The sequence below is a fragment of the Chrysemys picta genome, chromosome 13 (genome assembly GCF_011386835.1).
Source record: "Chrysemys picta bellii isolate R12L10 chromosome 13, ASM1138683v2, whole genome shotgun sequence".
Taxonomy (NCBI): Eukaryota; Metazoa; Chordata; order Testudines; family Emydidae; genus Chrysemys; species Chrysemys picta.
The window spans coordinates 13,452,909-13,476,198 of NC_088803.1; the positions used below are offsets into that span (position 1 = coordinate 13,452,909).

At 43.1% G+C, this 23,290-nt stretch overlaps 1 pseudogene; it reads right to left on the reverse strand.

Annotated features, from left to right (window-relative positions):
* Nucleotides 1-21,600: 21,600 nt before the first annotated feature.
* Nucleotides 21,601-22,545, reverse strand: LOC135975136 (olfactory receptor 5V1-like; annotated as a pseudogene).
* Between the last annotated feature and the right edge of the window lie 745 nt (nucleotides 22,546-23,290).

Here is a 23,290-nt window from a genome sequence, read left to right on the forward strand (position 1 = left end):
GATACAGTTGAATTTTAAAGGCAGGTGTTTCTGTTCTCCCTCACGGTGTGACCGCACTGGGGCCAGGCTCTGGAAGTCTCAGTGAGCTACAATCCCAGCTGGGTGCACAAAGGGCAGTTCCAGGAGGGCGGGGTGATTCCCTGCACAGCCCAGGCAGAGGCAGCGTTGCCCTTTTCTCTCCCCTCATTCCAAAGGCTTGGCCCGGACCTGTGTCACAAGGTTGTGTGAGTTGGGTACACGCTGGGAAAAGCCCCGAGGGCCCCCACTCAAGCTGGTTCAGAGAGGGCAGCAGAGCCCGGAGGCCTCCAGCCTGGCTCTCTCTCTCCTTCCCCTTTCCACCTAATACCTTGTGTATCCCGTTGCGGCTGGGCTGAATCTTGCCCCAGGGGGCCCAGCCGAGGGACACCCCGTCTCTCTCTCGCTGTACCGGAATCTCTCCCGGAGTCAGGGTCACCGTCCACTGATGGAAGAGGTGCCTGGTGGTTGTGGGGTCAGTCCACCAGCTACCTCATCCCTGGAGTGCAGGGTCTCGCCTCTGACCCTCTGGCACACGGAGGGAGCCCTCATTGCTCAGTGTATAACAGGGGGGTCGCTTAGCCTCCTGTACAACACGAGCAAGAGCCTTGTGTCCAGCAAGTATAAATGGGAGTGGTTCCCCCCTGGGCTTTGTCTGTGGGTCCGGAAGCCCGGGAGGGCACCGCCCCTCACTCCCAGGCTGGGGTGGCCGCATGGCCGGAGTGAGACTGCTGTCTAGCCCTGTCCACATGCGGGGCAGAGAGGGGGACACAGGGGCACACACCAAAGCTCCTCACCTATGATATAGGAGCAAAAGCCTCATGGACTCTCGTCCTCTGTTTTACAATTGTACTTCTTTTTTCTTTCTTTTTGTGTGTGTGTTTTTTCTTAATAGTTATATTTTTACCTTTTTAATATATTTTACGTGTATTTCCTTTTTGATTTTATTGTTGTTTATATATATTTTAAGTTTCATTTTATTTTATTTCCCCTTTTATGGTTTTTATGTATTTTACAATTCTTTTATTTTTCAGTTTTTATTATTTTACTTTTTATAAGTCTGTTAATATTTTTGTATTTTATTCATTATTACTATTTTAAATTTATATTGCACTTTTTATAAATGTATTATTTTTTCTATTTTTTATTCTACTTTATGTGAATTGTATACTCTGTTGTCCAGTCATTTGGGCTCCTATCTTCTCTCACTCCAGTGAGGATCTTCAGCCTCTCCAACCCAGCATGGTAGTCATGCACCGCCCCAGCCGAGTCTCTTTGTCCCCTGACTCCAGCCAGACCCTCCACCACCACCATTCCGATTGGCGGTAATTCAGCGGCGGGTCGCTCAGTCCCTCTCGGAGCGAAGGACCTGACACGGAATTACCACTGAAGAGTGGAATGGGTGCGATTGCGCTGCTGCGGCTTTTTTTTTTTTTTTTTTTTTTGCCACTTGGGGCAGCAGAAAACCTGGAGCCGGCCCTGGAAGAGATTATCTCGTGTTTTTTCAAAGACACAAACTACAGCACTAGCTCCGTAGGGAAATGTTATTAGGCGACAGTCACAGGCCGTTCCATCATCGATGTTGCTCTGCATGAAATGTCTATTCGGGGCCTAGCGGGAAAAGGTTCTGCTCCCGCAGGTGAATTATTTGTGTCTTTATTCTCCAGACACTTATCAAGCCATTGGTTCTAATTTACAGCAACATTTGAAACCTGCAACTCCCACTGAAGTCAATGAGACCTCAGCCCCTTTGCAAATCAAGCCCACTCTGAACAATGATGAATGGAAAATGATCAAGGACCATACCAGGTCCAAGCACATCTCCTGACCTTGGCCACCTTCTCGAGCATAGGGCGGGCAGTATATTAGCTGTAACAAATAGTTACACTGTTGGAGTAATTAATTCCCTTAGTATTAATTAATTTTCCTCACTGCTCTGAGGCTCAGGATTGGCTCTGACAGAAGGGAAATACACTGCTCTGTACGAACAAGAAAGCATAAAGCTGCAGGAGCTGAAAAAGCAAAGTCTTTGACATCATTTCTGACCATTGCCTGACCCTCCAGCAGCCCCACACTCTGGTGCCCCTGGTGCCCATTATACAGTATAGACACCCCCTTTAAAAAAACTTTTGTAGTGATAATCAAGATGGCCCATTTAAGACAGTTTGACAAGAGGGTGTGAGGATACTTAACATTGGGAAATAGATTCAATGTGTGTAATGGTGTGTAAAGTTTTTTTTCTCTTGCTGACAATAGCCCATCTTAATTAATTAGCCTCTTAGAGTTGGGAGGGGAACTCCCACCTTTTCATGTTCTCTGTATGTATATATCTCTCCTCACTATATGTTCCAATTTATGCGTCTGATGAAGTGGGCTGTAGCCCATGAAAGCTTATGCTCAAATAAATTTGTTAGTCTCTAAGGTGCCACAAGTACTCCTGTTCTTTTTGCGGATACAGACTAACACGGCTGCTACTCTGAAACTAATTAGGCTTGTGTAACTGCCAGGGATTCATATCGTGGGGTATATACTAAACTAACATGTATGTGTTCGCTAACAGGCCACTGCTGGTTGCTCTGATTACACTGGTCTACAATTTTTGAGAAGTCGTTTGCTTCAGAGATAAAATGTGCTATTTATTATGTATTTTGATGTGCTGAATTCAAATATGACCATTAAAACAACTGATTGGCTACTGTTTCTAAAATATTTAAGTTTTTACATTTTATGTCTATGTATATTGTGTAGATAGTAGAGTTTTAATCATAAATTGTAAACCTAGGTCTTTTAATGTGTTTATGGTTGCTTTACATGATAATATTTCACCTGTCCTGTTTATGTAACACTTTAAAAATCAGCAAAAGGGTTATATAAATAAAATTTATTATGAAACAAAAGGCAAAAAACTGTTATGTACATAGTTTAGTCGTATTCAGTGTCTACTCGGCGCTTTTTGGCTTGTCTCTTGTATTCATTAAATGGAGCATCTCTTGTCACTGTCCAGCAATCGTCTGCAAGCATTGATGGGCTCCATTTGCCCTGATAGCGTTTCTCTATTGTTGCAATGTCCTGGTGAAATCGCTCGCCATGCTCGTCGCTCACTGCTCTGCAGTTTGGTGGAAAAAAGTCTAGATGAGAGTGTAAAAAGTGTATCTTCAGTGACATGTTGAAACCAAGGCTTTTGTATGCCTTGAGGAGGTTTTCCACCAACAACCTGTAGTTGTCTGCCATGTTTTTTCTGAGAAAATTTATTGCCACTAACTGGAAGGCTTTCCATGCCGTCTTTTCCTTGCCACGCAGTGCATGGTCCAATGCATCATCTTGAAGAAGTTCACGAATCTGAGGACCAACAAAGACACCTTCCTTTATCTTAGCTTCACTTAACCTTGGAAATTTTCTACAGAGGTACTTGAAAGTTGCTTGTGTTTTGTCAATGGCCTTGACAACATTCTTCATCAGACCCAGCTTGATCTTTAAGGGTGGTAATAAAATCTTCCTTGATTCAACAAGTGGTTGATGCTGAACACTTTTCCTCCCAGGCTCCAACGACTGTCGGAGTGGCCAATCTTTCTTGATGTAGTGGGAATTTCTTGCACGACTATCCCATTCGCAGAGAAAACAGCAGTACTTTGTGTATCCAGTCTGCAGACCAAGCAAGAGAGCAACAACCTTCAAATCGCCACAAAGCTGCCACTGATGTTGGTCATAGTTTATACACCTCAAAAGTTGTTTCATGTTGTCATAGGTTTCCTTCATATGGACTGCATGACCAACTGGAATTGATGGCAAAACATTGCCATTCTGCAGTAAAACAGCTTTAAGACTCGTCTTCGATGAATCAATGAACGGTCTCCACTCATCTGGATCGTGAACGATGTTGAGGGCTGCCATCACACCATCGATGTTGTTGCAGGCTACAAGATCACCTTCCATGAAAAGAATGGGACAAGATCCTTTTGACCGTCACGGAACATGGAAACCCTAACATCACCTGCCAGGAGATTCCACTGCTGTAGACTGGAGTCCAACAGCTCTGCCTTACTCTTGGGTAGTTCCAAATTCCTGACAAGGTTATTCAGTTCATCTTGTGTTATGAGGTGTGATTCAGAGGAGGAGGATGGGAGAAAATGTGGGTCCTGTGACATTGATGGTTCAGGACCAGAAGTTTCATCCTCTTCCTCTTCCTCATCTGACTCAAGTGAGAATGATTCTGGTGTATCAGGAACCGGCAGTCCTTCTCCGTGGGGTACTGGGGGTATAGCTGATGGAATGTTTGGATAATGCACAGTCCACTTTTTCTTCTTTGAGACACCTTTCCCAACTGGAGGCACCATGCAGAAGTAACAATTCCTGGTATGATCTCTTGGCTCTCTCCAAATCACTGGCAATGCAAAAGCATAAATTTCCTTTTCCTGTTCAACCACTGGCGAAGATTTGTTGCACAAGTGTTGCAGAATATGTGTGGGGCCCACCTCTTGTCCTGATCTCCAATTTTGCAGCCAAAATATAGGTGATAGGCTTTGTTAACAATAGTGGTTATACTGCACTTTTGTGATGTAAAAGTCACTTCAGCACAAACATAGCAGAAGTTATCTGCACTGTTCACACAAGTACGAGGCATCTCTGCTCACTTTGGCTAAACAGAAATGTGTACCTTTGCAAAATCAAACACTGACAAATAAGACAGCACAACACTGTATGATTTCTAGAGCTGATATAGGGCAATTTGTTCAGCAGAGTGATGTAAGCTTCGTTATGATTGCATCATCCATGACTTCTAGAAATAACATAATGCAATTCATATCATGTATGATGCAATACCAGCTTCAGATTGCATCATTCATTGTTTTGCCTAAAAAGCAAGTACTGTCCAAACCCAGTCATAGATTTATTCATAGATCCAATCAAAGATATCTTTTAGTCATTTCTGGTTTAATTTGAGATCCCTTCCCTTTATAACTCACTTATCCTTCGCCATTCCCAAGTCAAGGGTCGTATATACTGACCCAATAGCATATCTTGAAAACTAGAGCCAATCAACAATTTTAAGCATCATTTTTGTTCTCAGTGACCCAGAATTAGTAAAGTTTGACTACATTTATTTCAGAAGCATTTTGGCTGTAGAGCAGTGTTATTACAATATCACCACCTAGAGGCCACAGTGTGACAAGCACTGTACAGACACAGTTCTTGTCCTAAGGGGTTTATATTTAGGTCACAGTGAACAAGATGCCCAGTGTCATAGGAGACCGGGTTCTAGTTCCACCTGAGTGTCAGCCCCATGCCCTGGCCATTAGAACTACACCATCCCTATTACCAGGGCCGGCTTCAGGCACCAGCCGAGCAAGCTGGTGCTTGGGGTGGCAGATTGAACGAGGCGGCATTTGGCCCAATCCTAGGGCGGCCCGGACGCTTTTATTTTTTTTTGTTCTTCTCCGGCCGCCCAGTAGCAAGCCCGGCAGGGCTGTCCTCGTCCTTCCCTCCCCGCCGACCGGACCGGAGCCCTCACGGCAGGCGGCAGGCGGCAGGCGGCGCAGCGCAGCGCAGCACGGCGCAGAGTGGCGGGAGGGGCAGCGGGGCAGCGCCCCACTGTAGCCCTGGCAGCCCCCCTTCTCTCTCTCTCTCTCCCGCCCGCTCCCTCCCACTCCCCCCCACTAGCCGGTTCCCCTGCACCCACGCTCCGTCCGCGCCGCAGGTTTTTTGGTTTTTTTGTTTTTGCTTTGCCGTTTGGCCGCCCCATTTTTTTTTTTTTTTTTTTGCTTGGTGTGGCCAAAAAGCCAGAGCTGGTCCTGCCCATTACAGCACACATGGTATAAGTTTCAGATGTCAAAGGGCTATACGAATGTTCTGGGCCATCAGACCAGTGCATTTCCTTTGCAAAGTCAGAGCTGTGAGACGTAGGTGCAGAATGGTACTATCATTTACTAGGCAAAGTTGGGGTTGGGTTTCACTCTGTACGATATTCGTTGGTTTATAGAGCTGCTGAGGTAGCTGCATCCGGCAGCATGATAACACAATGGCTTGGGATCAGATCCCCATATGTAGATTTATCTATGTAGCTAAGCTATTCATGCACCTATAGATGCAGAGAAATGCTGAGTGGGATTACAAAACTGCCTAAACCGGTTAGGATCTCGGAACTAGATTTGTAAAGGCATTTAGGAGCCTCACTCCCACTGATTACAATGGGAGTTAGGCATGGAAATTCCTTTAAAAATCTGACTCTTAACTCCTATTGATTTGTAATGGAAGAGACACTTAACCAGATCCAGTCAAAGATGTATTTTAGTCATTTCTGGTTTAAACTGAGATCCCTTCCCTTTATAACTCACTTATCCTCCGCCATTCCCAAGTCAAGGGTCGTATATACTGACCCAATAGCATATCTTCAAAACTAGAGCCAATCAACAATTTTAAGCATCATTTTCGCTCTCAGTGACCCAGAATTAGTAAAGTTTGACTACACTTATTTCAGAAGCATTTTGGCAGTAGAGCAGTGTTACTATTATATGAGGGTCCCACCTTTGCCTAATTAATTTACGAAGCTGAGATGAGGACACTTATGTGGGATTTACCCTGTTTTTTCAAATTGTGTAAGTGGTTGTTGGGAGTTTAGAGTGGGAAACCGAGTCACACGGCCACCCAATTTAGGCTTAATCAGTTTTGCCTTTATTGAATACAATTTCAGACAGAATTAGTGTCACCTATAGTCTCTGGACATAATGTTCTGCCTGGCAAGTAAAAACAGACAAGACAGAATAGATAAATGGGCCCAAGTTACCACATTCCATTAACAAGTCCTTCCTCCTTCCATGATGGTTGTCACATCCCTTGATCTCCTGGTCTAGTCCTTCAGCCTCATTCATCGGTTTCTGGTACAACATTTCTCCACCCTTGGGCCCCTTTTATCTGTACTCTCATACATAATCCCATTCTCAATTGGCTTAATCCCCCCCCCCCCAAATTTTAACCAACATATTATCCACTAAATTTACATAACATGGTACCTGTACATTACGCATGCACAAGTGTTAATAACCTAATGCCTACAATTTTCTTGCTGAATTTGTAGTTTCTGGGACATGTACCAGATACACTGGCATTTGGTGCATTATTGTTATACATTGATAGAACCTCTTGTAGTTATATGAGTTTTTAACACCTATTATTTTACATATGTAATATAAAATATGTACAGTGCTTCTTTGACTCAGGAATCACCAGGTTGAAATTCTCTGCCCTGCGTTAAGCAGATGTCAGACTAGATGACCAAAATGGTCCCTTATGGCCTTTTAATCAATGAATCTATAATGTGCACCATGATCTTGCAATCTGATTTGCTAATATAGACTTCTGCATCTGTGCAAAATGCCATGGAAGTCAAGAGCTAGCTCCCAGAGTTTTTGTGTGACCTGATCACGTTAGGCATCGAAAGCTCTATCAGTGTCTTACATAGGAAGTCATTCATAAATGGGGGGAGGGATAGCTCAGTGGTTTGAGCATTGGTCTGCTAAACCCAGGGTTGTGAGTTCAGTCCTTGAGGGGGCCACTTGGGGATCTGGGGCAAAATCAGTACTTGGTCCTGCTAGTGAAGGCAGGGGGCTGGACTCAATGACCTTTCAAGGTCCCTTCCAGTTCTAGGAGATAGGATATCTCCATTTATTTCTAAATGGTGAAGAATTTTCTTTAAAATTAGGCTAGAGTGAAATGCATTCAAGAGACAGCCAAAACCAACCAACCAAACAAACAAACTGAAAACAAACCAAAAAGGAGAAGTCTAACTGGACTTTTCTGTAGAGTGGGTTGGAATTTTTCTGTGTTTCAAATTTTGGTGAACATTGTTATATTTGCACAAAAAGAAGTGAACATTTTATGAAATGTTTTTCATTTTGACCTGTCTTTTTTTCCCCTTTGGCATTTGAAATTTTGAAGATATAAAATCAGGAAAGCACTTTGACTAAATATTCTCATTTGATTTTTCAATTAACTTTATATCTGGTTAAAAGATTCTGACTATCAAAAGTTTGATGAACATTTCCTTTACATTTAGGAATGTAAACAAACAAAACAAAACAAAAGTTTCTCTTCCCATTTTCCCACCGTTTCTAGAAGATGTCAAAGCATTGCAAATGGCAACATTTTAATTAAAAATATGAGGGTCTTCAGGAGAAATTCAACAAAATATTTATGCATTTCCGTTATTCCCCCATTTTGATTGACTTTACTTTTCATTCTCTAATTTCTCCAGTTGCGTTAAAAGTTGCTCTTCTCTATTGTTTATCTATAGGCTTCCTTCACCTCTTTGTTCCTCAGAGTGTATATTATGGGGTTCAACACTGGGGTCACAACTGTGTACATGAGGGAAATAATTTGATCACTCTCTGGGGTGGAAATGGAGTTGAGCCTCAGGTAAATGATAAGGGCCATTCCATAGAGCAGAGTCACCACTGTGAGGTGGGATGACCAGGTGGAGAAGGCTCTACACCTTCCCTCCACCGTCGGCAGCTTGAGGATGCTGGAGTTAATGCGTACATAGGACAGGATTATAAACAGGAAAGGACTCATAATGAAGAGCATCGGCAAAGTGAAGATCACTATTTTGTGCTCAGATGTGTCCGTGCATGCCATCTTCAGCACTGGTCGGTATGTCACAGCAGAAATGGTGAATACGGTTGGAGCCACAGAAGGGCAGGCTGAAGATCCGTGTGGTGTGAACCATTTCCACCAGGATGCTGATTGTCCATGATGCACCCACTAGTTGTGCGCACCCCTGGCCACTCATGATGACTGTGTAGTGCAAGGAGTTGCATATGGCCATGTAGTGGTCATATGCCATGGCTACTACAAGGCAGCATTCCGTGAGGCCCATGATGGTGAAGACAAACATCTGGACCGCACAGTCCACAATGGAGATGGTCTTTCGCTCCACTAGGAAGTGAACCAGCAGCTGAGGGACCACGCTCGTTGTGTAGCAGATTTCCAAGAAGGACAGGTTCACTAGGAAGAAATACATGAGTGTGTGGAGTGAGGAGTTCAGCTTTATCAGGACGATAACAAGCAGATTCCATAATAGGGTGACCAGGTAGGTGACAAGAAACACTAGAAACAGAAAAATCTGCAGCTTGTTAAGGTTTGAAAATCCCACCAGGATGAAAACATCAGAGATGGTCTGGTTCTCTCCAGGGTCACTCTCAGAACAGGTCAACTATAGGAGTGGCAAAGAAAGAGACAGTGGAGCTAGACCTGAAGAATACCAAACGTGGATGTGAATCAAGCAACTGGTTTCCCATCTCCTGCGACCCGTCAAGCTAAAACTTGCTGAAGTTCTGTATATAAATGTGCCCAGTCAACAGCAGATGTGAAATGGTGTAGCTGTATTGACATCAATCAAGCTATGCCAATGTAAATCAGCTGGAGATCTGACCACACTGGCACTGGTGGAACTACAGCTGATCTCAACAGATCCAGATCTGATTCATAGATTCTAGGACTGGAAGGGACCTTGGGAGGTCATTGAGTCCAGCCCCCTGCCTTCACTAGCAGGACCAAGTACTGATTTTGCCCCAGATTCCTAAGTGGCCCCCTCAAGGTTTGAACTCACAGCCCTGGCTTTAGGAGGCCAATACTCAAACCACTGAGCTATCCCTCCCCCTAAATGAGATATTTCAGTTTATACTAGCAATGGAGGTATACCAGTTTCCAGCATCAGGGGATCTATTCTTCCTCTTCGAATACATTTTTTTCTCTCTCTACATGAAAATTTCAAAAGGAATCAGTCTTTCTTGTTTTCTTCCCCTTTTGGGAATGTTCTTCTACAGCCATATTTTACCAAATAAGATTTCCAAATGAGGGCAAAATTCTGATCTCACTCGTATCTTCATCATGAGAATAATCATGCTAATGCAAGCATTCCCACTGAAGTCACAACTCACATAAGTAAGGACTTATCCATAGATGTGACAAAGAAAGAAACATTGGTGCTGAATATTAGAGACACCAAATAGGTCCATGCGAATTGTACCAATTCATGCTGGTTTCCCATCTGTTGGGAGCCTTCAGTCTAAAATTGGCTGTATGAGTAAACTGATGGTGCTGAGCCCAACATGATTAAAACACTTTGAAGAATGAAAATCATTATGGGTCAATTTCATCTCCGATGTAAGAATGTTGAAATCTGTGGAGGATTTTGGCCCAGTGGGTACTAAACAAATGTTGTTATTCTTTCCTAAATATTAAAGAACAGTTTAAATTGTTCCTAATATCAAAGCAGCATCCTAAATGCATTGGTTTCTCTCAGCATACAGAACACCAAGGTCCAGTCCCTCAGCTAGTGTAAATCTCAATAGCTCCATGGTTGTACAATGAGCTATACTGATTTACACCATTTGAAGATCTTTGTTTCATCCCCTTGCTATAAAGAGTTTGCAAGACGAAAGTTCCTACAATGTAGGAAGAGACTTTTCCCCTGATGTTTTACTTCAAGGTTATTTGTTGACGCGGAGCTTCATAATAATTGACATTACTGTGAAACAACAGAGTTGAAATAAAAATGAGCAATAATAAATATAATATTTTGCATACCCTTCGCACCTTCAATATATGGATCTCAAAGCAACACATCAAATGGTAGTGACCCACTAAGGGTGAAGAGACTGGGTTAGCACAGCAAGTCAGCACATTCCCAGCAATGGGAACTGAGGTCTCCTGATACCTGAAACTGTGCCATAACCACAGAACCATTCTCCAGGAATTTCAACACACACACACACACACACACACACACACACACACACACACACACACACTCACAGAGGAAAGGGTGCATCCCCTCCAATGGGGGCAGCAGATGCACACACACACACCTGCACACACATACATTCAATGGGAATCAAAGACAGAAAATTAAATCAAACAACTGAAGCAAACTCTAATGGCACACTATGCAGAGTGCACTACACAGAACAATTTAAAACAAAAGGGAATGGTGTTCTCTAAATAGGGAGATCTGGCAAAGAGGTGGGAATTCTTCTGCCTCTCTTAAGAGCTGCTTTAGGGAACCTATATTGACATTTGTGAGTACTTTCCTCAACACAAGTATAGCAGTAAATATGGAGCTGGCTGGAAAATGGAGTTTTCATCTCATGGCATATTCCAATATTCCAATATTTGTTTTCACCCTGAATTGATATGAAAGTTGAAATACTAAAAACCCTAAATTTTGATTCAGAAGCATCAATATGAAATATAACAGAAAATTGATAACTGTCCTCAATGTCAACATGTTCTCATGGAAAACTCGTAGAAAGCTGGGCATGTGGGAGATCATTTTGTAGGTGTGCTCAGTGGCTCCTTGCTGGATTGGGTCCCATTCAAAACCCAGGCATGGGGGTGGAGGCATGTGCCCTGCTCACATTATAGCTCGGCTTGGCAGGATGCAATTTCTATTTTTTATATTTTTGACAGATAATATTCATGTTTATTTTTAAGCATTTCTCAGAATTTTTATTTTTGTTTAAATTTGCAAAGGGAATTATGGGGACATCAGAAAATGGTGGAATCAGACAATAATTATTTAAGGACAGTAGATATTGAGATTCAAAAAATTAAAGCAGTGATTCTCAAACTTTTTACTGGTGACCCCTTTCACATAGTAAGCCACTGAGTGTGACCCCGCCCCCCCTTATAAATGAAACACACTTTTAAATATATTTAACACCATTATAAATGCTGGAGGCAATGCAGGGTTTGGGGTGGAGGCTGACAGCTCGCGACTCCCCACATAATAACCTCACAACCCCCTGAGGGGTCCCAACCCCCAGTTTGAGAGCCCCTGAGTTAAATCTTTAGAATGGTTAAAACACAAATGGTCAACATCACATGTCAAAATATACAAAGTAAATATCCCCAAATGAAACTCTAATTAGTTCTTAAGCAGCATTTTTCTTGCTTTGCCTATCTGTACATTTTAATTGCCATTGATGGAAATACTGGTTCATTAGTTTGTGTCTATGGTGAAATCAATGTTTACTGAAATTTACCCATAGAAATCTAAACCTTCCAAGCTTTCTTATAACTTTTAGTCCAGTGATTAAAGCATTGATCTGGAATGTGGAAGAGCTAGTTCAAGTCCCCCCTCAGGCATAGGAGGAGAAACAATTCCAACAAGTCTCCCTTCTTTCAGGAAAATTCTCTAACCAGTGGGTTATGGAATATTCTGATATGGGCCTTAGAATCATAGAATCATAGAATATTAGAGTTGGAAGGGACCTCAAGAGGTCATCTAGTCCAACTCCCTGCTCAAAGCAGGACCAATTCCCAGCTAAATCATCCCAGCCAGGGCTTTGTCAAGTCGGGCCTTAAAAACCTCCAAGGAAGGAGACTCCACCACCTCCCTAGGTAACGCATTCCAGTGTTTCACCACCCTCCTAGTGAAATAGTTTTTCCTGATATCCAACCTGGACCTCCCCCACTGCAACTTGAGACCATTGCTCCTTGTTCTGTGGTCTGCCACCACTGAGAACAGCCGAGCTCCATCCTCTTTGGACCCCCCCTTCAGGTAGTTGAAGGCTGCTATCAAATCCCCCCTCATTCTTCTCTTCTGGAGACTAAACAATCCCAGTTCCCTCAGCCTCTCCTCATAAGTCATGTGCTCCAGACCCCTAATCATTTTTGTTGCCCTCCGCTGGACTCTTTCCAATTTTTCCACATCCTTCTTGTAGTGTGGGGTCCAAAACTGGACACAGTATTCCAGATGAGGCCTCACCAATGTCGAATAAAGGGGAACGATCACGGTCCTCGATCTGCTGGCAATGCCCCTACTTATACAGCCTAAAATGCCATTAGCCTTCTTGGCAACAAGAGCACACTGTTGACTCATATCCAGCTTTTCGTCCACTGTGACCCCTAGGTCCTTTTCTGCAGAACTGCTACCTAGCCATTCGGTCCCTAGTCTGTAGCAGTGCATGGGATTCTTCCGTCCTAAGTGCAGGACTCTGCACTTGTCCTTGTTGAACCTCATCAGGTTTTTTTCGGCCCAATCCTCTAATTTGTCTAGGTCCCTCTGTATCCGATCCCTACCCTCTAGTGTATCTACCACGCCTCCTAGTTTAGTGTCATCTGCAAACTTGCTGAGAGTGCAGTCCACACCATCCTCCAGATCATTAATAAAGATATTAAACAAAACCGGCCCCAGGACCGACCTTTGGGGCACTCCGCATGAAACTGGCTGCCAACTAGACATGGAGCCATTGATCACTACCCGTTGAGCCCGACGATCTAGCCAGCTTTCTATCCACCTTACAGTCCATTCATCCAGCCCATACTTCTTTAACTTGGCGGCAAGAATACTGTGGGAGACCGTATCAAAAGCTTTGCTAAAGTCAAGGAATAACACATCCACTGCTTTCCCCTCATCCACAGAGCCAGTTATCTCATCATAGAAGGCAATTAGGTTAGTCAGGCACGACTTCCCCTTCGTGAATCCATGCTGACTGTTCCTGATCACTTTCCTCTCCTCTAAATGTTTCATAATTGATTCCTTGAGGACCTGCTCCATGATTTTTCCAGGGACTGAGGTGAGGCTGACTGGCCTGTAGTTCCCCGGATCCTCCTTCTTCCCTTTTTTAAAGATGGGCACTACATTAGCCTTTTTCCAGTCATCTGGGACCTCCCCCGATCGCCATGAGTTTTCAAAAATAATGGCTAATGGCTCTGCAATCTCACCCGCCAACTCCTTTAGCGCCCTCGGATGCAGCGCATCCGGCCCCATGGACTTGTGCACGCCCAGTTTTTCTAAATAGTCCCGAATCACTTCTTTCTCCACAGAGGGCTGGTCACCTTCTCCCCAAACCGTACTGCCCAGTGCAGCAATCTGGGAGCTTGTGCGTGAAGACAGAGGCAAAAAAATCATTGAGTACATTAGCTTTTTCCACATCCTCGGTCACTAGGTTGCCTCCCTTATTCAGTAAGGGGCCCACACTTTCCTTGATTTTCTTCTTGTTGCTAACATACCTGAAGAAACCCTTCTTGTTACTCTTAACATCTCTTGCTAACTGCAACTCCAAGTGTGATTTGGCCTTCCTGATTTCACTCCTGCACGCCTGAGCAATATTTTTATACTCCTCCCTGGTCATTTGTCCAATCTTCCACTTCTTGTAAGCTTCTTTTTTGCGTTTAAGATCAGCAAGGATTTCACTGTTTAGCCAAGCTGGTCGCCTGCCATATTTACTATTCTTTCTACACATCGGGATGGTTTGTTCCTGCAACCTAAATAAGGATTCTTTAAAATACAGCCAGCTCTCCTGGACCCCTTTGCCCTTCATGTTATTCTCCCAGGGGATCCTGCCCATCTGTTCCCTGAGGGAGGCCTTCCCCAGTCTCTCCTCTGGATGCTGTTGCACTCTGGATAAATAATTAGAAAGGAGGCACACAGATGTGTGCCCTAACTATGACCCTACAGGTTTCAGAGTAGCAGCCGTGTTAGTCTGTATCCACAAAAAGAACAGGAGTACTTGTGGCACCTTAGAGACTAACAAATTTATTAGAGCATAAGCTTTCGGATCCATCCAAAGAAGTGGGCTGTAGTACACGAAAGCTTATGCTCTAATAAATTTGTTAGTCTCTAAGGTGCCACAAGTACTCCTGTTCTTTTTATGACCCTACAGAGTCATTCTCACTCTTTCATTATCTCTCTGTCCTACTAACTATTCCACTGTGGATAAATACTAAAATAGTCATTGGGCCAGAGAGAGTTAAAATTAATATCAGTGATTCAGATTCTCCATTGAAATTCCTTGCAACAAGATATCAATGAGCCTAGAGAGATTCAGAAAGGTACCTGACAACTATATGAATAAGTGGCCAATAAGAATTAAAAACATAAAAATATAAAAAAAAGGCCAAGAAATACTTCAGATCATAAGTGAACCTAGACTGGAAGATACAGAAACCTTTGTGCTTCAGAGTATACATAAACCTCTGACTGATGGAGGCTAGAGTTAAATTTTCCCAGTGTGCAGGTTCTTTGATAATTACAGAATTAAGATTTTCTCCCACCTTCATCTGAGGCATCTATTATTGGCCTATATCATAGAGAGGCAATGATAGATTATTGGTCTGATCTATTCTGGAAATCTATTCTGGCTGCCTAGAAAGCTATTTCTTCATAATACCTTGTGGCTTTTCTCCAAAGATGAGAAGCTACAACTTATTTTTTAATCCTAACATATTTTTGCCGGCAGATCAGAATGCAGACTCCTCAGCGCAACAGACTTGAATCCCTATTATTCTGCTATCAGCTAGAGCTCCAAGTGCTTTGGGGGCCCCGACTGAAACTGATGCATGTCTAAAAAGGAAGAAATCTGGAGAAGTGGGCAAGGAGTCTGGGATTCCTTAAAAAGCAGAAGGGAGATAGGTGCCCAACTCCCACTGAATGTCAAAGGAAGTTGTGCGCCTAAAGCCTTTAGCACCCTTTGATAATCCCATTAATGACACCATATCATTTCTCTTGATAATCAGCTGATGCATGCCAAAGCAAGGAAATAGCACTATCAAATATCTTTGTCCTAGCTCATGTTCCACTGCTTGGCTTCCTTCTTGCCAGCTCTCTGTGTGCGTGACTCCAGAAAGAAACCTTCAGGGGAGCAGTAGCTCCAATCAGCTGCCAAGATAGTGTCATGGTTGGGTGCGTGTAGGTGACATTTCATGTAAGGGAAAGCTAAGATTCTAGCTGGTTTGACCTCCAGCCTTTCTTAAAAGGTACTAGATGCTGCAAGTGTCTCCAAATCCTATTGAAATCAGGGAAGCTGACAGAGCTCTTTGCCTGGCACTATAAAGTACTTTCCCAGGGAGGGCTAGGTAATGGGAGAGTAGGGTTGATCAGAGCTATTGATGAATTAATTGATTCAAATGTAAACAAGAACAACACCTATCCAAGGGCCTAAGGGTCACATTTTTCAACACATTTAGGAACCTAATGGGATTTTCAGAAGCATGTAGGCACTGTGACAATATGGTCACTATAGTATGGTGGGTCCTGCGCTTTTCTTGGTGGTGGGGGGGCTAAAATACCACCCCTTACCCCTGCTTTTGGGGCACCGAGGGCCCCACTAGTGGCCCAGGAAGGTGGTAAAGGAGGGAAGCGGGGGAGGGGTCTGGGTTTGCTCCTCACTCTGAATCCCAGCCCCTCTCAACCCCTGCAGGTTCTTACCCTCTTCCCCCTTGGGTGGGGTATCTTCAGTCCTTAAACGCTGGGGGAGGGAATGTCCCTCCCCTGCTGGGGCAGGGTCTCCGTTACTCCTGTTTTCTGTTCCTCCAAGTCTCACAGCACACCTCCAAGCTCCAGTCCTCTCTCCTTCCTCCTTCCCCCTGACTGCCTGAAGCAGGGGGGTTTATTAGGTTTCTAACAGGGCCTTACTTGATTACAGGTGCTCCAATTAACCTGTAGCAACCCTCCCTAATCTACAGGGAACCATGCCTTAATTAACCTAGGGTTTATATACTTCCCTTCTACCACTTCCCACTGCTCCCTGGCCCTCCTGTATCATAGCACCCAACAGCCACCCAAAGGCATCATTAATACTACAGTAAAACGCTAGCGGCATCAAATTATTCTTTCAACAGGAAGTCAGCCAGCCAGCAACCTCTCTGCCTCTCCATACCTTCATCACATCTCAAACCAGTGTCTTCATGAACATGCCTGGAAGGTCTCAAAATTTGTGGTCTTTTGCTCCAAGGTGAGGAGCAAGTTCTAAGGTCTTGGAGTTCTCACAGAGAACACCCTGCCAGCACCCCATCTCTCTTTTAGACTGAGGGGGCACCAGCATGGATGTCTCTTTTGACCACAGCTGCCATTCATCTGGTGATCCTTGAGATGGGATATATGCACCTAAAAGTGGCAGGCTGAGTGCAGGAAGTCTGGGAAACCACACATTAATGCAGAGATTTAGATATGAATGGACAAAATGTATTCCCAGTGCTGGGAGGTCCAGTAGGGATCTATTAACCCAATGGCATTGGCCCAGATTTACAACTATTCACAAGTGTATGGTGTCCAGCTTGGTGTTCTGTGAGTCTGATTTTCAGAGTGGCTGAGCACTGGTGAATCTAGCTGAAGTCAGTGAGAGCTGTGTATGAAGCTGTATACTCGGAGCCTGAGGTGCTCAATATCAGCAGAGCATGAGTGCAGAGTGCGTGTATAATGCTGCTGGATCCGAATGGAAGCACCTCTCACACAATTTGTCCTCAGCTTCACGGGCATGAATGACAGAGAAAACACAAGGCAAGAACAATCACGTCCCTTAAAAAAAGAAAAAACAGAAACAATAGATTACACAGATGTTAAATAAACTAAACTCACCTGAGGTCCTTTTGCCAAGTGCAGATCATGTGAGGATTTCAAACTGACGTGCAGCTTTTGTACACATGCAAGTAACAAGACCTTCTATCCCTAAAAAAAGCACAACAAATTAGCCTAACTGTGAATAGGCAAATCCTGATAAATACGAAGGGATATGAATGGATGTAGATCTGACAGAGAGACCTAATCTTGATCGAGATGAATAAGAGCCTTCTTTTATTTTAGTCAAAGAGGACTCACTTTTACCAGGAGAATGGATGGCATAACATTCTGTTACCTTTAGGACTTGATCCCTGAAGTTTACTCTGCCTAACAATCTGTGTCACTAATTCACCAACACTTAATGCCACATATGTTTGTGTACAATAAGGGACAGATCTTCCTTGGGTGTCAACCAGCTTCAGAAAAGAGCTACAAAAATGAACTGAGGTCTGGAAAACTGGATTTATAACATGAGACTAAAGGAATCTAATCTATTTGTTTTACTAAAGAGAAGGTGAAGAGGTCACTTTTATCATGCAGAAGTTATTAAGCTTGGGTCAGGAATGATTGGGTCCCTGTTATGCTGCAGATAAGAGAAGATGATCATAATGGTTCTTTCTGGCTTTAAATCTATGAATATACAAAGTTAATTGAGGAAGATCCTAAATAAAGTTCTGACCTTTCCTTCATGTTATTTACATTAATTATTTATGCTGTGGTTTTCCAAAACAACTGATGAAGCCAAAGGCTCAATTCTGATTGAAATTCAATGGCTGTTGGGTGCCTAATTCCCTTAGGCTCCTCTGAAAATCCTAGCCTAAGCTCTTTACCATATATAATATTAAATGGGATCTGTGACTCCTAACATAAAGATGAGTGTTCAGTGTCAATAGGTTAGATTGCTGAGTAGATTAAGATTAACAGGGTAATGACATTAATGTTGACTATGCAGCACTGGACTATAGAATCATTCCCACCATCTCTCTGGCTCAATGCATATTTAATAATATATCCAATGTGGAAGAGTTTTAACAAGAGAAATTAAAAGATAGCCACATCAGGGTATTCCAGAGACCAGTGGGTAGAACACTCAGCCGAGAGGCGGGGAACACTTATTCAAATGTCTTCTCCTCCTCAGGCCAAGTGGGGGAATTCAACTGGAATAGCCAACATCTTGGGTGAGTTGTCTAATCACTGGACTAAAGGTTATGAAGGAGGATGTCTTTTCTGTCCTCCCAGCTATTTTGTGTGGAGTTAGGTGTGCTACCAGACCGGGACTCACAGGCCAGATAGGTGTGCGCAGCATGCTGAGACTTAAGCATTAGATTGGAGTCCTGGTGTCTGCTTGATGCAGCAGTGTATATGCTCAGAAGCAGAAACTAAAGTACCTAGGGGACTTTCACAGCAAAAATGTAGGTGCTAAGTTAGTTTAGGCACCTACAAAGTGGGGCGGCAGCCATGTGGGGTTTCATGGGTTGCAGTAGTGCCTAAAACTTTATTATTGGCACCTAAGTCCCTTTGTGAATCTGGGTTCATGTGCCTCCAAGATAATTGCTAGAGAACACTGCTACCATTGGTGCCCTGAAGGGACATATAGGCTGGGATTCTTGAAGGTGGCTAACTCACTTAGGCCCCACTGAACAGTCCAGGCTAACAATTATCTTTGACCTGTAGAGCCTTCCCTTATCAATTCTTCCTTTATTATTATTTAACATCTTTGTCCTCACTCACGCTTACTTTGACTGATACAAATCAGAGTCTAAGCTGGATTCCAATCCAAGTAACTGAGAAAAGAGACCAACATTTGGGCCCAATCCTGAAATCCTTCAAGTCTCTATATGGAGAGCCTGGTTCTCCTCTCTCTTACTTCAACTATGATTCTTTGCACTATGAGATTGCCATAAATCTTCATCAGAATCAGGATCCCATTGTGCTGGGTACTATACAAATATATAATAGGACATGGCCCATAATTACATGCATTACAGTAGTGTCTAGAAGCCCCAGTTGAGAACAGGACCCTATTGTGTTGGAGAAACACATAGGAAAAGACAATCTCTATCCCACATTTTTATCAATCTAAATAGACAAGATAGACAAACATTGAGAGGGGAAACAGGTGCAGAGAGAGGAAGTGACTGGCCCAAGGTCACACAGCAGATCTGTGGCAGAACCAGAACCCAGGAGTAGAACCTAGGTCTTCTGGATTCTACTTACTAGACTAGACTCTGCTTCAAGCCTGTCATACAACAGGCAATTCATAGCTCAAAGGAAATAATTTCATTAGCTTTTCTGAGAGTTGGATTAGGCCCTATCTGGATAAAGCATAAGAATGTATCTAAGGATGCTGCTGGAAAACTGTGTCCATTGCTGGTGTTCACAATTCAAGAAGGATGTTGATAAATTGGATAAGGCCCTGAAAATGATTAAAGGGTCGGAAAATATGCCTTATAGAGATAGACTCGAGGAGCTCAGACTATTCAGTTTAAGCAAGAGAAAGTTAAGGGATGAGTTGGTTACAGTCTATAAGTATCTACACGGACAACCCCTATTTAATAATGGGCTATTCCATCTAGCAGAGAAAGGTCTAACATGATCCAGTGGCTGGAAGTTGAAGCTAGACAAATTCAGCCTGGAAATAAGGTGTAAGATTTAATAAAGTAATTAACCACTGTAGCAATTGTAAAAGGTCATGGTGGATTCTCCATCAAGGGCAATTTTTAAATCAAGATGGGATTTTTTTCTAAAAGATCTGTCCTAGGAATTATTGTGGGGAAGTTCTATGGCCTGTGCTCTACAGGATGACTAGGTGATCACAATAGCCCCTTCTGACCTCGGAATCTCTGACTCCATTAATGTATATGGAGCCTCTTTTGTATCCCATGTGGGGTTAAGGAGTGAGGTTGTGTTAAGTCAGGAACAGACATTTCTTTGGCTTTTAGTGTTTCTTATACCTTCCCCTACCCTATCCCCTTCACCCCTTCTGACTGGTTGCTTGATCTTATCTAGGAAGAGGAGTTGAGGCAGGACTGTCCTTCAAGTGTACGCTCATATATTGAACTCCCACTCTACCCAGCAACACTTCAACTCTATCTCTTATCTCTTTTCAACTCATCTTCTTGTGGGCAGATGTAACACACAGTGTCTTTATTCTTTGTTCACCAGGATATAAGTGCTTTAAGGATAAAGAAATATCAAAAGTCAAATGCGCAAAAAGACCCAAAATATAGGCAGATATACAGGCCTGAATATTACATTATCATCACTAATACTCCGAACACCTGCTTTCTTCACTGTAACATCCAGGGCCACATTTCAGCACCTAACTCCCTTAGGCCCTTTAGGAAGGATGTCTTAAGGTTAAGGCCCTGGAGTAACACATAATCGTTATAAGCGATCTAACTTTGACACTTTTTTCCTAATGTAGATACAGGGTAAAATCATATCGCTTGATTTATCTTGTGGAGTTGTGGCTAGGCTAAAAATCAAGTGAAAATTTTGGTTTACCTAGCATGCCTTAGCTCGAACTATACTCAATGCCAGTTCAAGTTCAGTCTAAATCCCTAGTGTTTGGACTCTTTGCACGTTGATTTTCAAATTTAATGCTACTCAACCCCAAAGCTTACATTGCTTTAAGTAGAAAAATCAAGGATGGATATCAACATAATGAGCCAGGTCCTCAGAGGGTGTAAATTGAAATAGTTCAATTGAAGCCAACTGAGATACATCTGTTTATCACACCTAACATTTTGGCCCTATAAACTGTGTTTGCATGAGTGCTTTTATCTAGACCAGGGATAAGCAACCTTTGGCACGCAGCCCATCAGGGACATCTGCTGGCGGGCCGGGACGGTTTGTTTACCCGCAGGGTCCACAGATTTGGCTGATCGCAGCTCCCACTGTTCCAGGACAATGGGGGCTGTGGGAAGCGGAAACCAGCACATCCCTTGCTCCGTGCCACTTCCCACAGCCCCCATTGGCCTGGAACGGTGAACCGTGGCCAGTGGGAGCTGCGATCGGCTGAACCTGCAGACGCTGAAGGTAAACAAACCATCCCAGCTCGCCAGTGGATTTCCCTGACGGGCCGCGTGCCAAAGGTTGCTGATCCCTGATCTAGACTAAATTGATTGCCAATTGTGTATCAGTGTCAACCAGTTGAAAGAACTCAAAATATCTAGATAGTGCAGTTTCCACAATTCTTCGATTTATATTATAATTTTATTGAAAATGATAAAACCTAGAAATGGTTACATTGCATGAGAAACTTGAATTTTCCCTAGTGTTCTTGTCAGAGCAGTTTTCATATCTTTATTTTTCAAGCTGTAGATGATGGGGTTCAACATGGGGGTCAAGATGCTGTACTGGATGGAGAAGAGTTCATCTAGAACCAGGGAAGTGACTGAACTGGGTTTCATGTACTGGGAAAGAGCTGTCACAAACAATAAAACCACCACAATGAGGTGGGAGCTGCATGTAGAGAAGGTTTTACGTCTTCCCTCCGAGGAGCGTATTCGGAGGATAGTGGAGATGATGTGAATGTAGGAGACCAAGGTGAAGAGGAAGGAGCTGAAACCAAATATCACAGCAGAAGAAAGAAAAGCTATTTTATTGGTCAAGGTCACGGTGCAAGATAGTTGTAGTAGCGGAGGGAGCTCACAGCTGAAATGCCTGATTTCATTGGGCCCACAGAAGTGTAACTTTAACACAGGGACAGTGTTGACCAGTGAATACAAGAGTCCCATTATCCAAGAACCACCCACCAACTGTCTGCTCACTCGTTTGTTCATGGTCCCCACATAATGCAATGGGTGACATATGGCAGTGTATCGGTCATAAGCCATTGCCGAGAGCACAAAAACTTCAGTGCCAGCTGAGAGGAGGATGAAGAACATCTGGGCAAGGCAGCCATTGACAGAAATGGTTTTGTGCTTTGCTAGGAAATTCACCAACATCTTAGGGACAATGGCTGAGGAATAACAGATATCAACAAAGGACAAATGAGACAGGAAGAAGTACATGGGAGTTTGGAGTTGAGGATCAGCCCTTATCACCAGCATAATCATCATGTTCCCCACCAGGGTGATTAGGTAAATAACTAAAAACACCAGGAAGAGGAAAAATTGAAGTTCCGGGTAATTAGAAAGTCCCACAAGAATAAATTCATGCACATTGGTTTGGTTTTCCATTCACATTTAGTGATCTGTATGAAGAGAAAAAGAAATGAAATTAACCAACATAGCAGGTTATGGAAATTCAATTAGATAGATAGATAGATAGATAGATAGATAGATAGATAGATAGATAGATAAAACACAAGTGAGATTTTGAAAGCCAAGGGGACTCAGATGGACAAATTCACATTTCTAATTCAACACTCTAAGTTGGATAAAAAATAAAGTGGGTCCTATTCCATGTGGATTTACACAAATATTTTCTTAGATTACACCGGTGTCAACACCGTGTCCAATTAGTTCTCCTATTTGACCCCATTTCTCGTGTTGTGAGCCATACAAGAGAGATCTGCTTTTAGAAACCTCATGTACAACCCTTTCTTCTAAACCAGATCCCATATTATCCATCCAGTACACTGTGTTGGCTTACAGGTGGACAAAGAGTATTAAGAATCTAAATTGAAAATAACCTTCCAATCACTGCTTTTTTTGGTCAGATAACTTTGTGAAAGCGGCATAGTAAATATCTGTGTCAGTGATTGGTATAAATAAGTCTCATTAACTCCTGTGTTACTCTAGCTTTTCCCCAGCACAACTGCAATGACTTGAGTGGAATGGGCAGTGGTGAATTGAGCTCGATAAGTGATAGGTTTGCAAATCGAAGATGTTTTTCACTAGTTTCCAACCCTGGACATTAAACATGGGATATGTACAACAGGATGTATTCTCTCTTTCTAGCATAATGTTATTGGCCAAGATTTGCCAA